General features: G+C 38.5%; 1 long non-coding RNA gene across 1 annotated transcript; it reads right to left on the reverse strand.

Annotated features, from left to right (window-relative positions):
* Nucleotides 1-10,019: 10,019 nt before the first annotated feature.
* On the reverse strand, nt 10,020-16,361 carry LOC120608662 (uncharacterized). Its single transcript, XR_005654455.1, has 4 exons — nt 16,138-16,361; nt 13,694-13,849; nt 12,991-13,231; nt 10,020-12,434 (listed from the first exon to the last, which is right to left on the reverse strand). It is a non-coding gene; the product is annotated as an uncharacterized LOC120608662 (long non-coding RNA).
* Between the last annotated feature and the right edge of the window lie 10,607 nt (nt 16,362-26,968).

Below are 26,968 nucleotides of genomic sequence, written 5' to 3' on the forward strand. Positions count from 1 at the left end.
CACACACACACAATTCTAATGAGATTTTGATTAAAATTTATAGAGCAATCTGGGGGAAAATTGGCATCTTTTTATGATCAATCTTCTCATCCAAAAAGTCTTAATATCTGTCCATTTATTCAAATCTTTGCCTATATTCCTTAGCTAAAATTTTTAAATTGTGGTAAAGTTCACTTAACATAAAATCGGCCGTCTTAATCATTTTTAAGTTTAGTGGCATTTAGTACATTCACATTGTTGTGCAACCACCACCACCATCCATTTCTAGAATTCTTTCATCTTGCAAAACTAACACTCTGTACCCTCTAAATAATAACTTCCTATTCTCCTCCATTCTACCCTTCCTTGAGCCCCTGGAAACCACCTTTCTACTTTCTGTCTCAATGGATTTTACTAGTCTAGGTACCTCATATACGTGTAATCATATGGTATTTGTCTTTTTGTGAGTGGCTTATCTCACTTAGCATAATGTCCTCATGATGAGTCTATGTAGTGGCATGTGTCAGAAATTCTTTCCCTTTTAAGGCTAAATAATATTCCATTGTCTGTATATACATTTTGTTTATCCATTCATCCCTTAATGGACACTTGGGTGGATTCCAACTTTTGGATATTGTGAATAATGCTGCTATGAACACAGACATACAAATATCTATTTGAATTCCTGCTTTCAATTCATTTGGATATATATCCAGAAGTAAAATTGCTGGATCATATAATAATTCTATTTTTAACTTTTTAAGGAATTGCCCTATTGTTTTTCATTAGCAGCCATACCATTTATGTTCCCACCAAGATTATACAAGAGCTCCAATTTCTCCACATCCTTTCCAATACTTCTTTTCTTCTTCTTCTTCTTCTTCTTCTTCTTCTTCTTCTTCTTCTTCTTCTTCTTCTTCTTCTTCTTCTTCTTCTTCTTCTTCTTCTTCTTCTTCTTCTTCTTCTTCTTCTTCTTCTTCTTCTTCTTCTTCTTCTTCTTCTTCTTCTTCTTCTTTCTTCTTCTTTAAATGGTACCAATCCTAATGGATGTGAGGTGGCATTTCACTATGATTTTGATTTGCATTTCCCTAATGATTAATGAAGTTGAGTATCTTTTTATGTGCTAATTGGCAATTTGTATATCTTCTTTGGGGAAATGTCTATTCAAGTTCTTTGCCCATTTTTAAATCAGGTTGTTTGATTTTTTGTTGTTGTTGCTATAGAGTTATAAGAGTTCTTTATTTATTCTGAATATTAACTCCTTATCAAAACTAGAATTTGTAACTACTTCCTCATTCCATGGGTTGCCTTTTCACTGTTGTTAGTGTTCTTTGATGCACAAAAGTTTTAAATTTTAATGAAATCCAATTTGTCTATTTTGTTTTGTTTTGTTTTGGTGTCATATCCAAGAAATTACTGCCAACTCCGACATCATGAAGGTTTCCCTCTATGTTTTCTTATAACAGTTTTATAGTTTAAGGTCTTAAGTTTAGGTTTTTGATATATTTTGAGTTAATTTTTGTATATGGTATAAGGCAAGGGTCCAATCTCATTCTTTTGCATGTAGATATACCTTAGTTCAGTCCTAATTTTATTTTATTCTTAGAGTTCCTACATATTTTTGGCTAAGCAAAGCCTTAGGTACGTTGTATTGTTTGCTATTATGAATGAAACTCCTCTTCTTCACCCTATACATATATACAGTTATGTTTTCTAACTATTTCTTACTGTGTTATAGGAAATCTATTTTTTCTTATCAATGGCTATGTAAGTGAGTTATCTTATTAGTTCTGAATTTTTCAGTGGAATATCCTAGAATTTCCAGGGATACAGAAATATTTACAAATACCTCTAAGATTTGAAAAACATATTTCTTTGCCCTGTCTTACTGAGAAAATGGACTTCGCTACTTTCAATATAAAGGGACTGTGATTAATCTTAAAGTCAAGGACATATCTGTTTTAACTGTATAACAGTTATCTTGGCACATCACATAGCTCCTCTCTCTCTACATATATATTTCTAGCATTTGCTCTACTAAAAGTATGATCCTTAGACCAACAGCATCGGCATCACCTGGGAGCTTGTTAGAATTGCAATACCTTGTGCTCCACTGCAGATCTACTGAATTAGAATATTCATCTTAAGATCTTCAGGTAATTTACATGCATGCTAAAGTTTGAGAGCTGATGCTTTATAGGTTAATGAAATAATAGTTCTTTTTCTTTTAAGTTTTTCCATTTCACAAATACAGGTCATTAAATACTGTAAAACACTAACAAAAATCTTTCGAAAAGGGCAATATGTCAACTATCTTTCACAAGGGTGCCAAGAATACACAATGGGGAAAGGATATTCTCTTGAATAAATGGTGTTGGGAAATTTGGACAGCCACATGCAAAAGAATGAAAAAGGACCCCTATCTTATATCATATACAAAAATTAACGCGAAATAAATTAAAGCTTAAGTGTTAGATCTGAAACCATAAAGCTCCTAGAAGAAAACATAGGGACAAATCTCCTTGACACTGGTCTTGGCAATGATTTTTGGGTATGACACGAAAAGTACAGGAAACAAAAGCAAAAATTAACAAGTGGTACTACAGTGGACTAAAAAGCTACTGTACAGCAAAGAAAACCATCAACAAAATGAGAATGAAATCTATAGAATGGAAGAAAACATTTGCAAACCATATATCTAATAAGAGATTAATAACCAAAATATTTAAGGAACTCATAATAGCAAAAAGAACAAATAACTTGACTAAAAAGTGTGCAAAAGACATAAAAGACCAAAGAAAACATACACATGGCTAACACGTATATGAAAAGATGCTCAACATTACTAATTATCAGGGAAATGCAAATCAAAACCACAATGAAATATCATCTCACTCTTGTTAGGATGACTATTATCAAAAAGACAAGAGATAATAAATGTCGGTAAGGATGTGAAGAAAAAGACACTCATACACTGTTGGTGAGAAAATAAATTATACAGCCATGATGGGAAACAGTATGGAGATTTAAAAAAATTAAAAATGAAACTACCATATAATCAAGCATTTCACTTCTGGATATATCTCCAAAAGAAATTAAATAAGAATCTTAAATAGATAACTATATTCCCATTTCATTGGAGCATTGCTCAAAGTAATCAAGACGTGGAAACACTCTAAGTGTCATCAGTGGATGAATGGATAAAGAATATGTGATATATATATATATATCACATATATATATATATCTGTGTGTCTATCTATCTGTCTATCTATCTATCTATCTATCTATCTATCTATCTATCTATCATCTATCTATCTATCTATCATCTATCTATCTAGGAATATTATTCAGCTAGAAAAAAGAAGGAAATTCTGTCATTTGCGACAACATGGGTGGACCTTGAGGGAATTATGCTAAGTGAAATAATCTAGACATTAAAAGAAAAATACTGTATGATTTCACTTATATGTGAAATCTGCAAAAGTCAATCTGATACAACCAGAGGGTAGAATGGTAATCATCAGGATCTGTGAAGTGGGGGAAATGGGGAGGTGTTGATCAAAGGGTACAAACTTCCTGGTATAAGATGAATAAATTCTGGGGATTTAATGTACAGCATGGTGATTATAGTTTATAATACTGCATTGTATACTTGAAATTTGTTAACAGAGTAGATCTTAAGTGATTTCACCACACACACCAAAAAAATGGTAACGATGTGAGCTGATGGATGTGTTAATTAACTTGACTGTGGTAATCATTTCACGATGTATACATATATTAAATCATCATGTTGTACAACAAAAAATTATGTGTACAGTCAAAATACATACAATTTTTATTTGTTAATTATACCTCAGGAAAGCTGGGAGGAAAAGGGCAATAAGCAGACTGTGAAGTAATAGGATATCAGAAGGGAAAAGAGGAAGACCAAATATGAGATGGATTGACTCCAAAAAAGAAGCCATAAGCATGAGTCTACAGCAGCTGAATAGGCTTGTTGAGGATAGGATATTGTGGACATCGCTTATTTATAGGGTCGCCAGGCATTGGAACAGACTCAATGGCATGTAACACAGACAAAAGAGACAGTAGACTTAGGAAGCACCCAGTTTGAGTTTCCGACATTTGTCTTCATAGCAGCTCCATGATTTCAGACTTAGTGGCATTTCTCCTGTATAATTATTTACCCAATAATCTTCTCTCCATGGACTTATCATTTTTTTAACTAAAATAATTTCATTTAAATGAATGTTTATATAATTTTCACGAATGAAAACCAGCATTACTTGCTAAAGACAGAGCATTACTGTAAAAATAAGTTAATGAAAACTAAAGAATGTTATTAAAACATAAAAGTTAACAGTGAATGAATAGTGAATTTATTTATAAAAATGATAATGAACCTATTTATAAAAATATATATATTTAAATCGTTTCCTCAGCGAAAACAATGAGGCCATTTATGATTAACTGGTAATTTGATGCTGCTAAATGTAAGACTAAATGAGGTTCTACATCAATGAAAACATTATAAAAAGTTATTTAAAAGCTAACAAGCACAAAGTTCTTACTATGTATTAGGCATAGATGTAAGAGCTAATCTTCACAAGGACCTCATGAGGTATTCAGTAGTATTTCTCATGTTTTACAGATGAAGAAACTGAGGCTTAAAGCAATTAAGCAACTTGTCAGAGGTCACAGAGCTTGTCAGTGGCAAAGCTAGCTTTGGACTGAGACTTGTCCCTCTCCAGGGTCTAGTACCTGCCGCTGCCTAATCGGCACCAAGAAATTCAAGTCAAGTGTGTATTTAGTTGGACAGAGCAAAGATAAATGATTAATCTTCTCTTGTTATAATTATGTTCATTGATCCAGACTTTTTCCACTAATTGAGTGTCAACTCTTGTAGGTGGTAGCTTGAAATATTGCTGACAGAATACAATCATGTGGCTAGGAATTCAGAAAATAAGACTAAGTCATCAATGAACAGCCTCCTTTAACTGTGCTTCTGAGCAATCATGGCCAAAGATGAATCTTGTGCCCATTACGGACATGCCCTATCCTGTAATGCAAGTGTTCTCACCATTTGCATTACTGACACCTGGCGGTGCCCCCTTCTAAGCAATAATATCTGGGAAATCACAGAGTTTATGTGCTAGATATTTCCGCATTTATATTTCTAATCCATATTATAATGTATACGTAATACTAAAACAAAAAAGAACGTACTCCTGAAAATCCATGCTTTCAGAGTTATTGATCAAGTTCAAGGCCTTTGCTTTCTTTCATAGACTGGAACATTGAGAAAGACAGTCTTGGATACCAGGCTGCTTCTGCTTTCTGTGAAGTCATGGTACCCAAAGCAAGATGTCATTAAACTCAGCTCCCTGATTAAAATGGACAAAAGAGAGAATATAAGAAAGAGATAGTTTAATAAATTATTGGAACATATAAAAATAATTTAATTTTAATAAAAGAATGGCATGATAATTAAAAACTGTAAACACTTCAGAGTTGGTCTTCAATGATGTGTCATAAGTGATTGTGAGCACTTTCTGTTAGCTGTCCTCATGAAAGACAGGCTTGCCTTTAACACCTCTCTTTCCCCAAATTGGCTGGTCACACAAGCTTCTGTGAAAAAATATCTTTTTAAGGGCTAAATTCTTCAGGGACTTGACTTATGATAGGGTCACATCCTGATGAATCTATTGTAAGTTGAAAAGGATTTAATACCACTAATCTACTGAACATCCTAGCTTAGCCTGGCCTACCTTAAGTATTCTCCGAACACTTACATTAGTCTATAGTTGGACAAAATCATCTAACACAGAGCCTTTTTTTTAATGCCCAGCATCACAAGAGAGTATTATACCACATATCGCTAGTCCAAGAAAAGGCCAAAATTCTAAGTTCAAAGTATGATTTCCATTGAATGCGTATACCTTTCGCAACATCATAAAGTTAAAAAATCCTTAAGTTGGGTCATCGTAAGATGGGGGCCATCTTTATGTCAGTGTTTTATGCTCTGAACTTGCTTAGTCATGACTGAAATCTAATATTTGGCAATATCCTTTTAAACTGGGATGCCCTCCACTTTCCCACTCAGTTTGAGGCTGGTGTGGATACTTGGGCCCCCCATGCCTGGCTTCACTGCCCTCCTCTCTAAGGGCTGGCGAGGGCTGATGGGTGCCCTGGCCTGACCAAGCTCTCTGCCCACTGAGGGCTGGCCGTGTGAAGATGACCTGAGTGCACAGAGGCTGGCACAGCCCCTACTCTGGTACTGGGGTACATTTTCTGTTTGGGGAAGGATGCAGGTGCTGAGCAAAAGCTGGCCTTGAACGTGGAGGAAGCAGCATCCTTCTTTCCATGTCCTCCTCATGTCATTCTCCTCTCACCTCCTATGCCCAAACTCCTATCCGGCAGAATGCTGCCTGTGATCACTGTCAGATTTCATCCATTGGCTGACCAGTCAGGGCTCAGAGCGTCTTTTTTTTTTTTTTTTTTTGTGATCATTCAAGGGTCAGGCTGCTGTCCCCTATGTTCTTTCTCTGGACAATGGAGCCACTTGCTCTGGCCCTGACTGTCGCTGTAAAGCTACCTTCAGTCATTCCTGAAAATCCCTCCCACTTCTCAGAAGGAAAGCTACTCTTAATGTGTCCAAGATGATTTTCCGGCACTTTCCTTCCTGAAAAAGCAGGAAAACCATACAAATTTGATTTTTGTGGGTGCACTTTTAAATGTTTAAAAAAATCAGCCACACAAACAAACAGATCAATATTTATGCACAGCTCAGAGCAATTAATCATGATGTAGAGGAGAAGGCCTGGATTTCCAGAGTTAGGGATGCCACTGCTTGCTGGCTGAGTGATCTCGGTTAGGAAAGTCACTGAACCTCTCTGGGCTTCAGTCCTCTCATCTATGTGTGGGTCAAGGAGTGGATAATTCATAGCTTGATTGATGGGATTAAATGCAATTATGAAATCTTTGTAAATGGTACAATTCTCTCCAGGTGTAAAGCATTACTGGTATTACATTTTTGTTTTCCCAGTACAGTATCTTCAACATTTATTTCAGAAAACAATGAATTTTGATTTTTAAAAATAAATTAACCAAAAATGGGTGAATGTTTGTATATTTTTGACAACTGAATGTAATCCTGGAGTTCAACCTTTATCATGGAAAGGAGAGGATAAACAGCCCCAGAGAGAATCTAAAAGTGTATAAAGTGACCATTTCCTTAGTTTTAAGCCCATACACTTCAACTTACTATGAATCTACCAGGTGGTCTCAGGACAGCTAAAGAAACCCTCTCTCCCCCATCTGTCTGTCCTTTTATTCACAGTTGTTCCTGTCCCAGAGTCCAGTGGTTCCATCTGGCCACTCCTGGATGGTCTGGGGATGTCAGATGCCAGGAGAAGGCAGAAGAGTCCTGAACTATGATATCTTCTCAGGGAATTGAACCAGTAAAATAACCAGCCTTTCACCAATCTAGATGAACAACCCTGTAAATTCCTCCCTTATGCTTTTATGTTGAAACAACTGCCTGACTCAGTGAGGAAGGTGGTCGGAGAAAAAAGTCCATCTGTGATATATATGCATTGGGTTCACAGCCTGTGATATTTGGGGTAGGAGTAGCTGGTTAGGGGCTATTTTAAGGATCAGCTTTGAAAGAGTCACTTCAAAATTTAGTCATTAAAATCAAGCTTGCAAATAAGTTTAGAAATACCCATCACCAACCAAATAGGAAGCTTCAAAAATCCTTGTACTCCCTGGTCAATGATCTCTGAGCCATATCCGGTTGATCATCCACCCATTCATTCATTCATTCATTCAGCATTTAGAAGAGCCTATCAGCACCAGACCCCCATTCAGAACTGCATCTTTTTGCTCAGCTCATAAATATCCGTGAGGTCAGCCAGATGAGGGATTCCTGCGGCTGTTAGTTACCAACTTATTTAAAAGCCTGGTTAAAAGCTCCACACTTCTAAAGCTTTCCCACTCTGAGATAATTAACTACCTATCACCTGATGAGAATCAAAATCTGCTTAATTTTTTGTTGATAATTACTAGCTACTAATATGTACTAGGTTTGTTGTACAAGTATTTTTTAATTTTGCATTTAAATTCTGAGAGTACCTTAGATGACTCCAAAAATACCAAATTACAAAGAAATTATAGTACAATAAGTGTTTTAATCACATTTCATGGCTTATAATCAAGTTGACAAATAAAAAAATTGCTTGAGTATTATTTTTTTAAGACATCCTATAATTAGCCCTCTTGCTTTCAATCGTCTTAGAATAAGATGAGCTTTGCTGTGCGTGTTGCTTATCTATCAAGGAACACATGAGAAGAGTGGTATCTTCTAACAACATTTAATTTCTTTATTTAAAAAAATCCTCATGATGGACTGTTTCCTTCTTCAAATAACTTTCAGCAGTGTTTTCTTACAGAACTTACTTTCTCAACACTAATATCATTACATAAACTCCTTAAAGGGGCCTCCACAACTCTCCCTATTCATCTCTGACTGTCACAAGAAATGCATTGGGGGAGGGCTTGGTCATCTTCCCAGTGAGACTGACTCCAACTCACCTTCCTTTCCCTTAACTCCCTATTATGTCTCTTCCTTCATTAATTTATTTTCTCTAAATCTTAATAGAAATGGATTTATATATTCAGTAAGAATGATTAATATTCTGTGAGGGCATCTAGTCACCATAATTTCCAAAGTTGTAAAAACACTTTTTTAGTTTGCTAGGTAAACATTTACAGAGCAGTGAAATTATCTGCTATTGATGGCATCAGACATGGGAGGTCCATGGTCACAGTCTAATTTGAAAGTTACAGTTAGAATCTGATGAAATCACAGTGGATGTTACAAGAGACACCCTTATTAAAATTTGAAGATTATTTTGAAACTGCTTAGTGTATTCTTTGAATATATCTTCCTTTGTAGTGCTCATGATTTCTAATTAGCGTAGATGTTCTGTCTTACCATAAGTATTGCCAATGGCTTTTGTAAATACACATTTGCTCCATGTAACTGGATGCCAGCCATGTACGTGGTCACCTGTAATCACCTTACAGCTTTGCCAAAGACTTACTTACAAAGGAAAGGTGGGATTCTTTTCAACCAGCTCTGTAATCCCTCATAAAGTACACTGCATTGTGGGATGTTTAGAATTCCAAGTTGTTCATCTCAATTCCTTTTTGCTTCTATGTATGTTCTATTCATTTATTCTTCCTCTCTTCCTCATTCTCCCTCCTTCCCTCCCTCTTTGTCTTCCTTTCCCAACATTTATATGTCAAGCACTGTTCTAGGTTCTAAGAAGAGGCAGAAGTGTCAGAAAAGAGCTTATCCGAAGTTTTCAGTCCAAATCCAGTTAACTGACATCTTTAATTTGGAACAACCGAAGATGGGCCATATATTATTGAGAGGTACCTGGCAACCAATCTTATGAATAAGTGTATTGCTCTAAAACTTCTATGTAACACTATTGGCCAGCAATGTATTTGTGAGTGATCACTATTGAAAATTCATTTAAAAAGGAAAAGAAATTCTGACTTTTTAAATCTGAGGATACAATAATGTGCTGTGAAATGCTCTGCAAACTCCGAAATGCTACAGAAATGTATAAGGTTTTTGTTTGTTTGTTTGTTTGTTTGTTTGTTATTCATCAACATTGAGATGCTCTCATTTTTTTCTATTTCTTCTGACTTGATTTGATTTTTTTCAAACATCGATACAGGGGTTGCAGTTTTGGAAAGTAACGTATGGGTGAAAGTGAATCTGCGTGAACAGAACCTGGCCATGGTGAGACTTGACCTTTTCCCTTTCTTTCCTTCCTTGGACAGTTTTAGTGTCATCCCCATATGCTTTCTTCAAAGACAGTATTTAAAGGGAAACTATATCTACTTGGCTCAAACCATCCCTGTGAAACAGACACTGGCAATTCTATACTATTTGTTTCAATAAGACAAAAATAAACACAAATTATATCCATTTAACTTTTATTTTAAAACATCTGCTGAGATTCTAGTTTTCTAGAAACATAATTGTGTATCAGATAACTATCCAAGTTAGGAAGATTATAGGTATAATGCAGGGCAGGGCAATAAAATGACTGGGACCATTTTCTATAATTGTAAATGGAAATGAAATCTTTAGAAACAGCTAAATGACTTTTGGCAAAGTTAAAACTTGGCCAAACCAACTGGAGTTGATTGGTAATGTGTCTGTGTAACTATCTAACTCTCCAGATGAAGTGTTTGTTACATATTGGGCTCTGACTATTGAATAATAATCTCCTTCAATTATCTATCTGTTTAGTCACTCTGGTGATCTACTTATCTACCTTATTTTCTGGCATGCTAAGATTTGTTGGTATGTCTGTATCTGTCAGGACATAGGTTTGGCTGCAAGTGACAGAGACCCAAAATAACAGGGGCTTAAATAAAGATAGGAGTTTATTTTTCATTCATATAAAAGTCCAAGATGATTATAAACACTATCATCAGTAACCCCTGTTCCTTCTGAGTTGTCCAATGTGACTTCCCTCCATGTCTGTATTCTAGCCAGCATGGAGGAGGAAGTTGAAGTGTCTGCTGTATCTCTTTAAAAGCACAGCCTAGAAGCCACATGCATCACTACTGCTCATGTCCCATCAGCTGTAACTAAATCTCATGGTCTACAAGTGACCACCCAACTGCAAGCAGGCTAGAAAATATTGTCTCTTTTTCCGTTGGCTATATGCTCAGCTAAATAATCGAGGTTTTATTCTTGCAGGTAGGAAGAGTAGATATTAGGGAGCAACTAATGGTTTTTGACTAAATATTGTATTAAATATATAGTCCTTTAGCCATCCTCATGGTCAATGCTATACACCAGTGGTTCTTAAAGTGTGGTCCCCTTTAGTAGTGTTAGCATCAGTGGAGAATTTGATAAATATTCAAATTCTTGCATCGCCCCTTCCCAAAGCTCCTAAATTGGAAACTCAGGGCGGAGCCCAGCACTCTGGAGTTTAACAAGCCCTCCAAGTGATTCTGATTCCTGCCAAAATTTGTGAACGTCTTGGTATGCTTTTTCCCAAAAGCCAGGTGGAAGGCTGGACATTAGAAGAAGACATGAGTCAAGAAAGAAAGGTTGGGAAATGGTCAGCTCTTGATCCTTCACTGCTCTAGTCCTTATGAAGTCACCACTTGTAAATCTGTTTTCCTGAGGCTCTGCTTAGAGACCTGCAGCCCGGGTTCTGCTGTATGGTGGGAAGATCACGAGATTACTGGAAAATGAAAAATTGACCTTTCCCAGAACTCGTTTTCCTCCTACAGCAAATAAGTTGGAGGCGGAGAGGGAGAGCAAATGATCTCGATGATCCTCTCCAGCCCTGCCACCTCATGGTGATGTACATTGCTCTGCTGGCTTCTTAGAGTCACAGTTTTGTCCTTTGACACCAATACCTGAGATGGTGCAGTCTGGGGCTTAAAAGCAAGGGCCTCAGTGTCAGGTAGGCTTGGATTTGACCAAGGCATGTCCACTTGCTGGCTTAAGGATCTTAAGCAAGTCACTTAACTTTTCTGGATTTCAGTTTCCTCATCTGTACAATGAGGATAATAAAATCAACTTAGTGGATGGTTTGGGACTTAAATGAGATGTGTTTCTGTGTGTAAAACACGTAGCAAAGTGCCTTACACATGGGGTGTCTACAAAACTCTCAGAGATAGTCTCCCTTGAGCCTCCTATAAAATAGAAAAGCAGCCTTATTCCTGTTTTACAGGTAAGGAAACAAAATCTCAGGATGATTAGATACTGAAACAAGGTCACCCAGCAAGTCAATGGGGAGCTTAGTTTCAAATACTAATGTCTGAGTTAGATGCTTCCATAGAAACCAGGGTTTAGCTGTACTGTAAAAAGTCTCTTCTTTTCTGTTTCTGCCAATAGCCTATAAACTCTTTGCATCTCCCAGTGCTCACGTTATCTTTGGATCCCCAGCACTTAAACTGGCACCTGGTATGGAGTAGATGCTAAACAAATGTTGGTTGAATGACAAAATGAATGAAACAAGCAAAGCTGTTAGACTCCCACACTTGGGCTCTTTGCATCCAATGGAGGATTTCTCTCTTGCAAGTGTTTGGAATCATGGCACAAATCTTAAAGATAGATAGGCTTCCTCTCGTGCCCCTGGAAACATGGCTCAGCCTGCTTGCTATCGGTCCATCACTTGCCAGCACGGAGTGGTAGATGTGGTCGGGCAGGTATCTAATGCTCCACCGTCTTTCTTCCTCTTCCCTTCCTCTGGGACTCACCAGTCCCAGCTGTTTCCTCACTGTCCCAAAGTTATTTTTGTAGGCGTTCTGCAGAGCAGATGTCCCTGAGTGGGCATCTGATTTCTCTTACTGTAATGTCTTTACCCAAACAGCCAATTATGTTACTGACATCCTCAACTCCAAAGCTGGGGGAGGGAAAAAGATGAATCAGTATAATGGGAGAATTCTGCCTCTCAGACTTCGCACGTTCCTCCTCCCCCTTGCACCCCCTCAGGTTCCTCTTCCCCACTGTCACTGGCGTCTGTCAGCTGGTGGCCAGACACTTAAACAGACTTTGCTAATTAGAGAAGTCACACCTCATGGTTGGCAGGCACACTATTGTGCCTGGGCCCCCTGCGAGGAGCCATATGGCTTTTGGGCAAAGGATTTGCCAGAGAGGAACAAGGGAGTCTCCCTGAGGGCGACGCCTGTCACGTGGGAGCCCCCTCTGAAGCTCCTCTCAGGTAAAGTGTCTTCTTTCCCAGGTTGAATTTGAAGCTTTTGTTGCTCTACTTCTAGTCATCTTGCTTCATTCAGGGGGAGGTTATGGTAAATTTGTCTTGGCAGCATTAAAATGGTTCTGTTGCTCTGTTGTTCTTTATTACTCCCCCACCCCAAATCCCTTCTCCTGTGAACTCTGAGTTTGGCCATTCTATACTGGGTAAACTGAAGAGTATTTATTATTTAAAAATAATAACTTACAGTTGCGAAGAGTCTTGCTAAATCTCTCACCTCCCCAGGGTAATTCTGAATGAATTAGGGAGAGTAGGTAGTGTTGCTCTCATTTTAGGGATAAAGACCCTGAGTTCCAGGAGAATTAAGTAATTGGTCTGCCACATAATGGAGAAGAAGGCTAGATTGAGAATCCAGATTTTATTCCCGGTAGTCCCCAGGCTGGCTGTGCATCTTGGGTCACTCACTCTTTTGGTATCAACTCTCTTGTCTGCAATTCAAGGGAAAAAATAATCTCTGAGGTTTTGTTTCACTCCGAGAGTCTTTATTTCCGAAGTCACTTAATTTATAAGTGACCTAAATGATATTAAACTACCATATGGCCATGAGCTGCTACAAAAATTGATCCTTAAGTGAGTTCATTCCCCCTGCCCTAATTTTAATGATGGGAATTTTTCAAACACACATAAATGTAGAGAGAATAGTATAATGAAGCCTCATATCTCATAAACCAGTTTCAACACTGACCAACATTTGCTCATCTTGATTTCTTTAGCCTTCTTTAAAAAAAATCTGTAGTAGTTTAAAAGTAAAGCCTAGATATCTTATTATTTTACCAGCACACATTTTACTGTGCATCTCTAAATGATAGGGATGTTTTTAGAAAACAAAACCACAATACCATTATCCCACTTAACAAAATTCACCACCACTCCTTAATAGTATGTATTACCTCTACCATATTCAAATTTGCTGATTGCTCAAAGATGTCTTTTTGTAGTTGGTTCATTTGAGTCAGGATGCAAACAAGGTCTACACATTGTATTTGGTTGTTAAGTTTCTTCTAAGTCTCTATCATCTCACCTCTTCCTCTTTTTCTCTTCTTGCACTGTTGGTTTGTGGGAGAAAACAAGTCATTTTTTTCCTGCAGAATGTCCAGTACTCTGAATTTAACTAATTGCTTCTCTGTGGTGTCATTTAATTTGTACCTCTGTCGTCTGTATTTCCTGTAAATAGGTAAGTAGATCTAGAGGCTTGATCAGATCCATGTTCAAGTTTTTAACTTTTAGGTGGTGCTAGGTACTTTCTATTGCACATTTTGAGGCACATGAGGTCTGATTGCCCTTTTGTTTTGTTTTGTTTTGTTTTTTTTGGTGATTCTGAGACTGGAATCAATTATAGGGTTTAGATATTATCCAAGAGATCTTTTCATTATAAATGAACTCATTTTTTATTTGCATTCTTCTTTAGCTTACATGTTAACAGAGCTATTAAATTTAGAAAAATGTACCTGCCTTTATTTTATTTTCTTTCATCCTTTCAGCCTTTTTCTATTTCCCATAATAGATACTCATTTTCTTGCTCTCCTACCACTAAAATATTAGAGAAAGATGAAAAGCAGTATTATACATATATAAAACAACCTTCAAATGTACACCCAGACATTTGATTTGGTGACAAGACAATCTGCTGCTTATTACAATAGTTATTGATATGAATGAATTTTGCATTGCTGTTTTGTAAGCCTCTCAGTGGAAATTATTAAGTAATTGAGAATTTATACTTAAGTAAATTATGTAAATGAAAGGCCTGGAGAAAATGATCAATAGTGCTCTCAGGAATTCAGCTGAGGTTTGTTTGTTTTCAGTTAAGAATTTTTAAAATGTCCTTTAGCTCAGCAGGCATGTTTCTGCTTTTGTTTCATCTCCATGCTAAGACAGGACACTCCTTGGGGGCAGCAGTCTGGAGGCAGGCTGGGCCCGCTGAGCAGGTGTGCCTTCTCACTGGGGAGCATTGCTGGTCTCACTTACAGTGGAATCAAACACATGAATGGCACAAAATGTCATCTGGGTGGTATTTATCACTTGTGCATTGTCGTTATATTAATTTAGATCAGGGACGCTGATAAATGTCACAGGGCACATGTTATTGTGAAGAAAGCAGCAGAAACTTGTCACTTATTTTTAGTTCTCTGTAATTACAGAGGGTCTAACACACATTTCATACATTCACACCCCTATAGAAAGATAACACACTTTTTAAAGAAAGTAAGTCTATTACAATAATAGACAGTGGAAGTTGGCTTTTAAAATGTAATTCTGTCTTTTGTGCTATCCCACCAAACTGGTTTCCTACCTCTAAGCCCTTTCTTTACTCCCCTCTTATTCTTTGGTTTTAATCTCTAGCTCTGCCCCTTACAACTAGTGTGGCGCTTTGTGTGAGGCACAAAAGCTCTTGGAGCCTCAGTTGCCTCTTCCTTACAAAGGCATTAATAGTACCTATTTGGGGATGAATTGTTAGAATTAAGTAGATGGAGTATTATCTTTGAAGGCTTGGTAATGATTACCAAGGAACAGACAGCACTATACGTTTAAATGGTGCTGCTTATTCTGCCAAAACCTGGTTGTTAAAAACCCTTCGGTGGCTCCCCCTTGCTCTTGATGTAGCAGGATCCAGCCTTTCTTTCCTCTCTAACCTTATCTCTCCCCACCGTGACTCTCTCGTCCAAACCCCCAGACTTCCTGAACTCTGGAATGTGCTGTGCTTTCTCGTCTTCCTGCCTTTTCACTCGCTGTTTCCTTGGCTTAGATCATTGGCCTCACCTCTTCCTCTTTCCTTGGCTAATGCGATCTCAAAGTTTATGTTTCTGCTTAGATATTGCTTCATCTAGGAAAATTTCCCTAATCTCCAAAAAGTATAGGGTACTATCAGAGAGTACTTATCACCTATGTTGTAATTCTTTTACTTGTCTCACTCTCTCATTAAAACTGTAAATTTTTTGAGGACAGGAATTAAGACATTCATCTTTGTAGCTCAATTAAGACATTCATCTTTGTAGCTCAATTTCCTAGCTCAGCGTATAGCATGTATTTGGTATTCAATATTTTTCGTGGTCTGAATGAATAAAACACTAAGTTCCAACTTTGCTTTCTTTTTAGAAAATTGATGTCTTCCTTCTCCTGCTTGATCTTCATACTTTAGAATTATCACCTCATTATGCAGTCTTGTTTCCTATAGCACCTTATTATCTGTGGGTTTATTCTCTAATTTGTTTGTATCATGTTCTTCTGAGTCCCCTTGTAGGTAGACTAGGAACTCCACCCATATTATATTAGTTATTGATTGCTATGCAACAAGTTCCCCAAATTTAGCAGCTTAAAACAAATATCATCTCACACAGTTTCTGTAGGTCAGGAATCCAGGAGCAGCTTAGCTGGGCGGTTCTGGTTCAGGGTCTCTCACGAGGTTGCAGTCAAGATGTCGGCCAGGACTGCAGTCGCCTAAAGGATCTGTTCCCAAGAAGGCTCACTTGCTTGGCTCTTGGCTGGAGGCCTCCGTTTTTTACCATGTGTACTGCTGCATAGGGCTTCTCAGGTGTCCTCACAACATGGCAGCTGTCTTCCTCCAGAGAGAGCGATGCAGAAAAAGAGAACACAGGAAGCTGCTGCGCCTGTGTGACCTAGTCTTCAAAGTCTCACACCATCACTTTTGCTTTTTTTTTTTTCTGTTTTTTAGAAATGAGTCATTAAGTCTGGCTTCCACTCAGGAGGAAGGGAATTGTGGTCTGAGAATATAGTGTGTATAGTTTCAGTCCTTTGAAATTTCTCGACACTTCTTTAATGGCCCATTACGTGTTCAATTTTGTAACTATATCTCCAGCTATTAAGTTCAGTGTTCTATATGTGGATTTGCCAATTGCTTGTTCAATATTATATATGTTCAATGTTTTTTTTTTGCTTGATCTATTGATTACTGAGAGAATTGAATTAAAATCTCCTACCATGACTATCTATGTGTCTATTTTTCCATGTAGTTTTGTCAATTTTTTTTGTATACTTTAAGATAATATTATTAGGTGTACATTTAGAATTGTTATAGTTTCCAGGTGAATTTAACGTTTTTCCTATACAGTGATTCTCCTTGTATCTAGTTATTCTTTTGCCTTAAAGATTATTTTGTTGATGTTAATGGCATAGTTTGCTTTTGATTAGTATTTGCCTATCATACAGTTTTCATTCCTTTACTTTCAACTTTTTATATTGTTATATTTTAGAGGTGTCTCTTGTTAGAAGTACATAAGTAAATTTTTAAAAATGTGGTTTGACTACCCTTGTCTTTTTATTAGAACATTTAGTCTAATATTATAATTAATGATATACTTGGACTTATTAATCTTATTTTATGCGATAGTGTCTCATTTTTTTAATGTTTCTTTTTCCTCTTTTTTATCTTCTTTTGGATTGATTTTTTTCATTCCTTTTTTTTTTTCCTTCTACGAATTTTGAAGCTAAATAAAATACTATTATTTTAGCATTTACCCTAGAAACTGTAACATGTATATTTAACTAATCGGTTTTGGTGTTCTGCAGTTTCAGTGTTTGTTTCTAGGTGCATGTTTCTTTTTTATTTATTCTGTTTGCGTTTTATTGAGATTCTTAACTAAATAGTATATTAATTAGTTTTGAAAATCCTCAGCCTGTGTGAATTAGTGTTAGAAAGTCTAGGTGAGGATCAGACTGTAGTATGAATTCTCAGGGGGTAGTCCCCCATTTTACTCAGTGCTAAGTTTAAAACAAGTAATTTTCCTCTCAGTGTCCTGTATTAGGGCTAGAGGGATGAGTATATTTCTGGTTAAGCCTGACTAACACTGAAATTATCGACACTGAAGTTATTTTCTATTTCTCAAAGCTTTCCAGGACACAAAAATTGAAGAACGGGTTGACTGGGGGCGGGGAGGGGGGGGGCGGTGAGGGTGGGGAAGAAGAGATTATCCTCCAAAACACTTAAAAAAGAAGAATACACCAACTAGTTTAAACTAATAACAAGGAATTTATTTAAATGCAATAAAGTGATACAGGGCAAAACACCACAGAAAACAAAAAATGCAATGCAGCAATTATATGTAAATGTCCAAGAGCAATAATCAGGAAATTTTTTGTTTTGTTTGGTTTGGTTTGATTTGGTTTGTTATTTTTGGGGTGGGGAAAGCTGCCAGCAGCTATTGGAGCAACCAAGTTGCTCTTAGAAGGGAGGACATGACAAAGCTAGTTTTTAGATAAAGGGTGCAACAAATGAGAATTCATAAAGTAAATGATTCTGACACTTCAGGTTTTTTGTACTGTGACTGCCTCTAGGGCAGAGACTATTTCTGTTTAATTCTTTTTGGAATTGCAAACCTGAGTGCCTCATGTGATTTGGATGGGGCTATCCTGTCGACTCTTTTGCAGACCTTCAGGAAGCTTCCGCTCAGCAAGGGCAGGAGTACGCAACCTAGCCCTGAGCTGCAGCACCTGTGTGAGGGGCCCAAGTGGTGGGATCTAGGGATACGCAGCAGGTTTTCTTGCATGTATTTTCTCAACCCTGGAAGGACGACTCATTGAGCTGATTTCTCTCGTCACTCCTTTCCTTTGTGAGCAAGGAACAGATGTCCTCAAACCATTTAGCCTTGGAAGGGACATTGGAGATAATAACAAAAGATAGCTAACATTTTTTGGATGTTCACCATGTCCCAAGCACTGTTCTAAGTGCTTTGCTTGTATTAACTCATTGATCATCGTGAAACTCTGAGATATCTCCTCATATCTAAATGGTAAAACATATCCCAAAGTTAGATTTATCTGAAGTTACCTGAAAAAGGCCTAGAACCCAAATCCTAAAGTGATTTCAGATTTATTATTCTTTCCACTACAAATGAATAACACTCCTCAGATTATGCACTTGGAGAGTTTTGGTCCGTGTGTGTTCATATCTATTTACATACACATAAATATAAATGTATAACAATTGTAATAGATGAAACCATAGGCAAAATACTTTTTAACGTCTGTAAAATTTTTAAAAAATAGCAAATCCCCTTTCAAATTTACTTGGGAACTTGCTTAAATCCAATAGGAATTACCTTTGTCTTTTCTGTTTTATTTAGACATCCGTGCCATCCACCAGAGGTTTAAGTTAGAGGGTTTCTGGATTCTATTCTTTCCTCTCCCTTTGAAATACTTATCTTATTAAATATGTCTAGCACTTCTCATATATTAGATACAGTTCTACCTTTATGAACTTTATTATCTTTATTAAATAAACATAACAGTCCTCATAACAGTCCTACAAGAAGGTGCTATTCCTCATTTTATTGATGAGGAACTAAGCTGCAGAAAAGTTAAGCAGCTTGCTAAGGTCACTCGAAGTGAGGGACAGGATGAGGTACCCTGGCTCCAGTGTCCACTGCTTAACCTCCTCACTATGTCACCTTTTCCATCTGTTCAGATCAAGAAGTCAAAGTGAGCAACTCTCCAAGTATCTTGGAATTCATGGATAAAATGAACTGAGATGTCTTCTTGGTTTTGATGTGGGGAACAACACTTCTCTTTCTTTATAGTAGTGAGTTCTAGTCTTGTTCAATTAATGTGCGTGTCAATTCCCAGTAAACACTCAGTATTGCTGAATGGACTGTACTTTGTACTGGACAGTAGCCGATTCATCATAGCCACTGGGCTTTACCTGGAAGCAGTCTTCTTAATTTAAACATCTATCCTTTTACTCGGCAGCATCTATTGGCGGGCAGACCAACCGGCATCTTACATCTCTTCTCAGTAGTAATCACTACAGAGCTTCTTTAGAGGAGCTGGTGGAGGTCATTTTCGATAGTGATAATGATTATATCCCTTTCCACTTTCATCTCCTTGCTCCTCAATTATGTTGTATTAAAATAGCATTTACATTTAAAGGGGAAATATAACTTTCTGTGTCTAGCTCTGTGTCTATTCCAACAAGAGGGGGGCTGACACCCCCCAGAGATGCACCAAGGTTCACATTCTCAGAGCTTTAGTCCACAAGTATTTTTGTCATTTAACATAGACTCCTCCACTCACTAGTCACGAGTGTTCCCATCAAGCAGGTTTAACACCAAATATTCCCCAGGTGGTGGGAAAGAATGCTTCGTGGTAGGTAGTAGAAGGAAATTTCCCTTAATTATAAATATAGTCCTAGTTCAGACCTGTGAGTCTTCTTTTTCTATATAATGCTGACCCTGGGACATGCTTTAGAGATGACCTGAGAGAGCTCCTCTGTGAAGGGTAAATTGATATTAAAAGAGGCTAAAGGACTTGGTCAAGGAACAAGAACAGGCGGCATAACAGGAAGTGTTGGATATCTTTAGTTCGCTCTCCAGAAGCACTGTCCACCTTCTTCCATTTCGCTCTCAGCCTGGGAAACTAGACTGTATCAGTAGACACCCCCCCATCCCCTCCTTGGTGTAGCCAGTGAGAGATCTGGCAGGAGATCAAAGGAGGTAGAGGAATGGGTTAGGTTTTTATTTTCATTTCTCTCTCTGCAAGTTTGCCTTGAAGTGACCGTGTCCCTCCACTGAAGGCACGGCTCCTCTCAAAGTAGCCTGCAATTCTCAGGTTATTATCTTTGCCTGCAAACTCTACTTCCACATTTTCTCATACTCAGTATCTTACTTCCACCCCCTCCCAAGATTTTTGTTCTCACTTCAGTATTTTCATGCACACTTCCAATTCCTTAAAAATAATTCTCACTTCTATTTCTTAAGCCCTGTGTCTCACTGGCAAATGCTCCCCCGTTTATTCTCTGACTGTAAACTCCTTGATTACAGGCAAGACCTCTCTGCATTGTGGGCACTGGAACTGTGCCAGTCTTGTTCCTGGTAACTGGCACAACCTTGGCATACAGTATGGATGTACATGAGTGAATCAGTCTTTGATTTCCTGTTCCAAAACCTGATACAAAGTAAGACCACAAAATGTGTCTATTAAATAAAAGAATTGTTCTCTCAGTGCCAGGTCAATAAATGGAGAGATGTTCAGATGCTATGGATAGTTGTATAATGTTGAGGAAATTACATCTCTGTAGCTTTCTCAACGCTACAGAAAAATAAGTAATATCCAATCCTGTGTTTTCTTCTTGGGAATGGTGAGGAAGTTTAACTGAAGTACTTGCTGCAAATGAAATGCCTCGAGAAAGAATCTATTTTTCGAAAAAGAGAGAATCTAGTAAGAATGCTATGTTAAAGAACGGAAATTTTGCTTTGTCAAATAGTGTATTTTACATTACAGTGACATAATGTAAGTGAAGGACTCAGTTTAGTGTCTGGCACAGAGAAAGCACTTAGTAAATACTTGCTATTGTTTTTAGTGATTATTTTGCAAAATTTTACTCTAACATTAGGTAAGGAGTTCCAGAATATCTTGGTTATTAGATTGTTGAAATGGAGTGTTATGTGCCTATTTGTGATGTTATGTGCTCATTGTATCATTGTTATATTAGTAAATAATCACATAAAAGTAATTCATGTGGATAAGTATGTACGTGGATAGATATGGGGTTCTGGGGGTGGGATATTTTGTAGAAGATGTTGCCAGAGGATACAAAAGAAAACAAGGCTTATACAGGGAACTTGGCAAGTTGTTTGCATTATGAGGTTTCTGAAATTATATTTTAAAAATGCAAAAGTTTCTTTGTTACAAAAGCAATATTTACCTATTACAGAATAATTTTATAATGTGGATAAAAAATAAAAAGGGAAGTACTGTACCCAAAATTCCATTGCGTCTATTGATTTCACCTTTCTCCTTGCTTCTTGCTCTGGGCACTGTGGCTCTCCCACAGCATTCAGTATTGCTGCAACTGCCAAGCAGGATGCCCCATGATCTCGTCTGGGCCAATCAGACTCTCTCCTCTAGAGATCTGTATTGGAGCTGGATGAAAACAGAAACACACACACACACACACACACACACACACACACACACACACACACACAAAATTGAGTTGACTTTTACTAATGGCATAGCTTAGCAGAGACTATCCTATTGTTTCTATTACCTGGATGCCAGATCCAGCTGGTTCCTGTCCTACTCGAAGCCTGGTCGTTAGCTGTTCCTTCCTTTCTCTGAGTTGCTCTAGCTCTTTCCAGTAAATTCTTCCCCTCTCATTATGTTTACCTAGAGACATTACCATCTTAGTTTAAATACTTCCATTCTTGCTTCCTATGGATTAGTGTATTTGATTAGCAAAAGATATTCACATGCATGATACTCAATCTCATCTCATGTCAACAAATAGAATTGCTCTACATTGTGATGGTTGCACGACATCCTGTCATAAGTGCTGTATCATAATTTAACTAATTTCCTTTGGGGCGCTTAGGCTCCCTCAACTCTTCAGTGTAAGAAATAGCTAAAACCTTGTACACATTCATAGTTATTTCTTTAGGATAAATTTTCAGATGTTTACTTATTGAGCCAAAGAATAGAAGCATTTTAGAGACTTTAGATTTAAAAAAAGTCAAATTTAACCTTTCTGGAGATCTATTTCTTATCCGGGCATATTCCAATGACTCTAATACCATGAGGGCAATAACTGTGACTATTTTTATCATTATATGCTCAGCATCAAGCACAGTGCCTGACATACATTAAGCAATCATATTTGTGAATAATGAATAATAAATACCTATTGAGTACTTACTATGTGCAACAGGTATGTGTATTAATTAACTATGGCAACTATTATCTACAGAGAACTTAAATAACTCACTTAAAGTCCTCCAGCTAGCAAGTTTCAGAGCAGGGCTTGAATGCTGACCAGCAATCTAGCCCCAGAATCTGTACTGCTAACCATGAAGCTCTTCAATGACTGACCGAATGACTGATCCTATATATACCTGTTGAAATGTAACTTCGGAAAGGGTGGTTTCCCTGGTTCATCAACCAGGCTGGGCCTGTCTCTTCTATGCTACTTAATATCCTTTACTTCTCTTTGCAGGACTTACCTTACTTGCAATTATTTACTTAACTTCTCCCTTCTCTACTGTAAGACCCATGAAAGTGGGAACTGTGTGTATCTTGTTCACAGCTGCATTTCTAGTACCTGGCACAAGGTCTGGCTATACTCATGTATTTATTGACTGATTGATAACTTGGTGGGCTTGTCTGCCGGCTGTGCTGCATGGGGTTCTCCTCTCTTGTCACTTCTTTTATTTCCCTCTTCAAGAAGGATTTCTCTTGTGCTCTTTGCCCATCTCCCAACAATCTTCCCCTCTCAGAGCAGCGCTGATATCTAAGTGCTTATCCCTGTTTTATATGAACCGGTCCCCTAGTCACAATAGACTGATGGGGGTAGATGCCTAACCCAAACTGGTCAATCTGAGTTTCTTTCCTGAGAACTTGCAGTGTGATACAGATAGATAGGTACTAAAAGTTACTGGAGATGAGTCTCAGTGTGGCAGGCAGAATCTCCAATCCCTTCCTCCAAACTGTAATATGATGAGATGATAAGACATCACTCCCATGATTGTTATGTTATATGGTGGAGTTGACCTTAAGATGCAGAGATTATCAAGGTGAGCCTTATCTAATCATCTGGGCTCTGAAAAGCAGCAGAAGCTGGAGAGATTTGAAGTAGAAGAGAGAGGAATTTGACACTCCATTGCTGACTTGAAGCTGGAAGAGGTTATGTGAAGAAACCGCAGTGGTCTCTAGCAGCTGACAGCTAGTCAGGAAGTGGGTAACTCACTTCTATAATCACAAGGAAGTGGATTCAGCCAACAACCTGAAAAAACTTAGAAATGGACTTTCCCCTAGAGTTTTCAAAAAGCCCAGCATGGCTGATATCTTGATTTTGTCTTTGGGAGATCCTGAAGAGAGAATCCAGGTGAGTCATGTCAGAGTTCTGACTTACAGAACTGTGAGCTACAAAATCTATGTTGCTTTAAGCCACGATGTTTGCAGTAATTTGCTATGGCAGCAATGGAAAACGATGCACAGGGAAAGGGCAATGCATTTGGAGAGGGCGGTGACCTCCCGCAGCCCAGGGGCTCAGCATCCTTTTGTTCATTTCTTCCTTCATTTGGTTCTATGAGCTATGCAGGTATTTTTCAATAAAGTTCCCTGTTTCTGCTTAAGTCAGTAGATTTGTTTTTCTATTGCTTTTAACCAGAAACACTTAACATACAGACATGTAGATTTGGGTGTCCTGCTTTAATGCATACCACAGTGCAAATCTGGTACCTGGAAATGTGGCTCTTTGAAGACTTATGAGAGATTAAATGAACTTTGGGAAGTCTCAGAACCTTAAGTGGATTAAAAAAAAATTGCTATTTTTGTTGAGTGTTTATAATTGCATTTAAAAGACATTATTTACATGTAATGACAATATTGATTTTGGTCTACAGATAGGCTCACCTATATAGCCAAACTATGTTGTTGATTGATAGAAATACTTTGCGATAGGCCTGTTCATTTTGTGAGGGCACACACTCTGAATCTCCCTGGAAGCCTGAAGACTAGTTTACACTGGGTGAAAAGCTAGGTAAAGCCAGAGCACGGCTGGCTGCTTCAGGCATTGGTAGGGCCAGAGGCCCCTTGAGAGTCCTCCCCGCCTCCACCCGGCTCCAGCTGGCCGCCCACAGCGGAGCACAGACCCCTGCAGGGACCATGTCAACCTGGCCTCTGGCCAGGCAGAATAAGGGAGCAGAATGACAGACAGCCAGGTGCAGACAGCTGGCTTGGCAGAGGAGAAGGGGCTGATTGACATGGAGGAAGAGGAGGGGCATGTCTTCAGCCTGGGAATCTGCTGGTGCCTGGGCTCCCAGTCAGCAGTGGAGGGGCACCCCCCCACCTCTGAGGGTCAGTCATGGGGGAGGAGGGCGTGGACTGCTAGCTCCCTTTTCACTGCTGCCAGAGGGTGGGGCTGGGAGTGAAATAGAAGTTGGGAAGAGAGGACAAACAGAGGGAAGATGCATCTCCTTAAAATTCACCCAGAGTGGAGGAAGTCCCCCCTGGTTTTGCTTGCTTAGAGGGAAGAGCAAGACAAATCCACAAGATTTTGTTTCAGCTGTCCTATAAATGCCACCAAGTATTATAATTGTTTTCCCCCTAAAATGTCCTTGGTGCAGAAAGCATGCCTGAGTTACTTATAGACAGTGAAATGCAATCCTTTCTGGGTGGGATCAGTGGGAGAAGGAAGAGGATAAGGCCCAGGGCAGGAAGGAGGGACTGCGTTAAGCTGTGTGTGAGCTGGAACAAAGAGTAACAGGGTCTTGGACACTCTTCTGAAGGAGCAATTCTGAAAAGAAGAGTACACTTAGCATTTTAGAGGCGTGTCCTCTGGGCACAAGGACAGAAACCCAGTTGCTTATCAAAGGTTGATTTGGTGCTCTGCTACTGGTCTGGGTGCAGGCTCAGCTGGGAGGCTCGGACCACCTAGCTTACATCAAGCTGCCAGCCATGCCTCACGCATAATTGGATGGATTTGGACAGCAATCTCACAAACTGATCCTACTTGTCTGCTTTTCTACACTTGGGTTTTGATTTTTCTTTCTCCTCTAACCCCTTTCTTTAGGGCTTAGTGTGTCCATTTATAGTCTTTATTCACAATGGGAAAGAAGTAATAGATTGGCTGGGTTCCTAGGTAGAAGTCGATCTTGGTATTCCATTGATAGGAAAACCTCTTATCTCCCCTATTTTTTTTCCCAAGAGAGTCTATAAATTAGGCATTTTGCCACTTTTCAGATCCTTCCCTAAGCTGAAAGTAACTAGATAACCATCACGTAAGATAAAGATTACATTCTCTGATGGTTAGGCCAGGGGAATAAAATATTTGGGATTTTCTATTTTTTTGCTTCTATTCATCTACTTAACAGTGTTTTAACAATTTAATCTTGTAACGTAAGTTCTTTTGGCTGTAAAATGGAGAGCCTAATACCAATCATTTTCCTCATTGTTTTAGGGGAGATTTAATGAATGTTTATGGACCATAGAAACTAATTTTTTTACTACACTCCTCCCCACCCCCATATCCACATACATTTGATGGCAATATTTGATGGAGCCTGAATGTACTTGTTCTGGCTTTAGCCCTAGCATGTTTTGCTCCTTAAGGAAGACAATTTATTATTCACGGCTGATATGGGTAGTCCTTTGCTCTACAGTGCCTTTGATCTTCCAATAGCCCTTCACTCTTCTGATCACAGTCTTCCTTTAACCATTTAAAAGGCCCAGTGGGTCTCCTGACACCTGGTTCAACTCGGGTTTCTCAGTGTGTTCTCAGATGGTGTCTCTAGGGACTTGTTCTTCTGACCCACTGAGTCAATGCTTTCATCAGCCCCAAGGCTCTGCCAGGGAGCATGGTTCCTCTTGCCTGTTCCAGCTCTTACTCATTTAATTGAGAGCAATCACAGCATGTATTTAGAGAGAGGAAATCTCTCAAGATTTAAAAAATAGTGATTATAAAATCTGTATTTTGGTATATAGAAAGATTTTCAGTTATAAGAGAAACTAGTTTTGAGATTACTTTCCAGATGGGGAAGTAGAAAACTTAGGGATAAATTATCTCTGTTTTTTAATTGCTGAAGGAAGCTAAGGCAAGGAAGTGCGAGATCCTATATTCACTCTACACACGGAAGGGGTCTCACCTCTCTCTGCCTCCCTCCTTTGCCTGAATGTACATCAGTTGGGGTGTGCTGCCCCGGGACATGTGTGGAGAACCTGTAAGAGTGTGGCATCACAACCCCCAGGGCAGTGGGTGGGTGGTGAGATAGTCATACCAGCACCTGCGCTGTGCCTGAGCCACTGCAGGCAGACACTCAGCACATATTTATTGAATTAATTTGATTTAGAGCCAGCAAACCTGTCCTGACTCTCTCGTTTCCTGAACCCAAGATTCCTAATCTGTGAAAGGGGGTTATTTCTTGCCCTAGCTACTTCGCAAAGTGGTTGTGAGGATAAATGTGAAAGTACCTGGACCATAAAATGAACCACATATTTAATGTGGTTCTCTCAAATATGGCTCTCGTTCGGAAGACAGTGAACATTATAATTAAAGACAGTTTGTAAACCCCCTCCTAAACTGCCTAATCACATGGGTGTAAGTCTTGTCTCCACTTCCCCACACACTCTTGAGGTTGTCCTCACACAACTGGTTTCCCTGCCAGAGGTGTTACCACAGCTAATGGCCTTTGGTGAGAGTCAAATGCAAACCACATTTT

Source organism: Pteropus medius, unplaced genomic scaffold (assembly GCF_902729225.1).
Source record: "Pteropus medius unplaced genomic scaffold, Ma_sr-lr_union100, whole genome shotgun sequence".
NCBI lineage: Eukaryota > Metazoa > Chordata > Mammalia > Chiroptera > Pteropodidae > Pteropus > Pteropus medius.